Source organism: Rosa rugosa, chromosome 5 (genome assembly GCF_958449725.1).
Source record: "Rosa rugosa chromosome 5, drRosRugo1.1, whole genome shotgun sequence".
NCBI classification, from domain to species: Eukaryota; Viridiplantae; Streptophyta; class Magnoliopsida; order Rosales; family Rosaceae; genus Rosa; species Rosa rugosa.
In genome coordinates, this window is record NC_084824.1 from 13,704,227 (window position 1) to 13,706,383 (window position 2,157).

Here is a 2,157-nt window from a genome sequence, read left to right on the forward strand (position 1 = left end):
ATGTCAAATCACTGGTAAATTCTTTAACATACCCCCAAACATTTTCTAAGAAGAGAGAAACTAGATCTGGGTCTCTCTCTCCCCCCCTTCCACCACTGACTTCCGGTCACCTCCGCCACTCACAATCAAACCCATCAGCCTTTGATGATTCCCCATATTCTTCTTCTTCCAAGACTTCATCTTTCTCTCTCTAGTTTGAGCTACATAACCATTCCCACCCTAGTAATAACAGCTACATGCCATTCCCAATCCACCCCAACCTAGTAATTACAGCAACATAACCATTCCCAATTCCCAAAACAGCACAGAACAATAGATTGTTCAATTGGGTCTTGACAATTTACACATCTTAGCAAATGAGCTTTCAATTTCATACACCACCCCCACCACCACCACCACAGCAATTAATCTCAAACCTGAACATATGTGTTATTAGGAGCAAGACCCAGTTCGCCAAAGAGGTCAATTTGTTGAATCTGTTGAACACCTTGTACATAATTGCCTACGGCAATAAAGGTTCCTATGACCTATAAACTATAGTTTCCTTAGCTGAACTCTCCATCTATTTTCATGATTTTGTTTGAAGCTAACAAACCTTTGTTGAAGTGTTTCACTCCAACAAGCTTGAAGTTACAGAGAGAAGAATTAAAATCTTCTCTAGCGTCTTTACACGAACATTTCCATTTACTTGGTATTTCCTGGGACATGCCATGATCTTCAAAGCTAGGGTATTCTGGCCACACACCAGAATCAATGATTCTAATGACCATACCTTTACATTAATTCGAACTGGTCATGTCCACAAAAGTCCAGAACCCAGATTCCATGGCTAAGCAAACCTGCATACACAAAAAAAAAAAAAAAAAAAAAAGATTGAAACTTCAGCCAAAATGAAAGAAACCAGAAGAGAAAGATGAAATCTTTAGAAATGGGATACCTTCGAAAATCGATTGAAGGAGTTTTTGAGATTTTTGAGGTGAGTGTTATCATCGATGGGGGTCAATTAGGGCTGCTTGAATTTGAAGTTTATGAGGATGAAGAAGTCGGCGAGAGTGGCGGAGAGGAAGAGGAGGATGTATCTAAGACCAAAACAAAGCACCACTGTTTCACATTTCACATTTGCTACAAGATCAATTCAAATCAGTACAACATCCACTATCAATTCCTCTATCTAGAAGATCAGTGAGTTCAGTAAGCTGAAATTGCTACCTTGAAGGGACAAAATGTCGTCGTTATCCATGTTGTCATTGACGACATTGAGGTTGTGCAGAGAGCTGCCAATGAAGGAATTGGGTGGCACAATCGATGTCTTGACGACGTCGTTGTCTAGGTTGTCATCGATTTGCTGGGTCGACAATAAAGATAGATTTGATGCAGTCAGCGCTGCATCTAACCCACGGCCTCCTTATGAGCCTTAGCCAAAGACGAGTTGGGATTCTTGATTTTTCTATCCTGATTCAATTTCTCTTTTGACAAAAAAAAAGTTCAATCCCTCTAGAACAAGTTCTCGGTTATACAGTTGTAGAGGATATGGGTATTCTAGACATTTTACAGTCATCAACACCACATGGCACTGAGTTGGCATCAAATCATGAGCTCTATCAGCCAGTTACAGAGCTCAGTGATGGAGTGGACTAATTGGAAAGAAATTGTGACGTCAGAGGCTTTTCAGATTAAATTGAAAGGTCAGGGACTGAACCGATGTTGGAGGCAGAATACAATGACTAAACAAAATTTTACCCTTAAATAAATGACAAGGAAATGAGCTTAAAGCCTACTATGGAAGATTATGCGAGCTGCAAGAAAAGGAAATGATGGAAGCATGGAAATGAAAAGTCAACTTTAGCACATTTTCCTACTTCAGTTAGGAGAAACCGAGCTAAACAAGGAATGATGGGCGACAGACTAACCAAACGAAATCTAAATGAGCTAAAACTTTCCAGATTAGTTCTAAGCATTCCAAGGATCATTTCTTATGAAGAGTTCCAGAGCTAGTTTTGAGTGGAAAGCCTTCAAACAATCAGTCCAATTTTCTACAGAAGCAAAACTGGAAAACTGGACCTGTAAGGAGTCCAGCAGCGTTTCCAGCCCAACCACATGGAAGTAAGCTCTAAAATTTTGTCAGAATGATCTAAACTCATGGTGGATCATTTGATA

At 39.9% G+C, this 2,157-nt stretch overlaps 1 long non-coding RNA gene across 1 annotated transcript; it reads right to left on the reverse strand.

Annotated features, from left to right (window-relative positions):
• Window positions 1-461: 461 nt before the first annotated feature.
• On the reverse strand, window positions 462-1,442 carry LOC133708681 (uncharacterized). Its single transcript, XR_009845985.1, has 3 exons — window positions 1,210-1,442; window positions 938-1,122; window positions 462-839 (listed from the first exon to the last, which is right to left on the reverse strand). It is a non-coding gene; the product is annotated as an uncharacterized LOC133708681 (long non-coding RNA).
• Window positions 1,443-2,157: the final 715 nt, after the last annotated feature.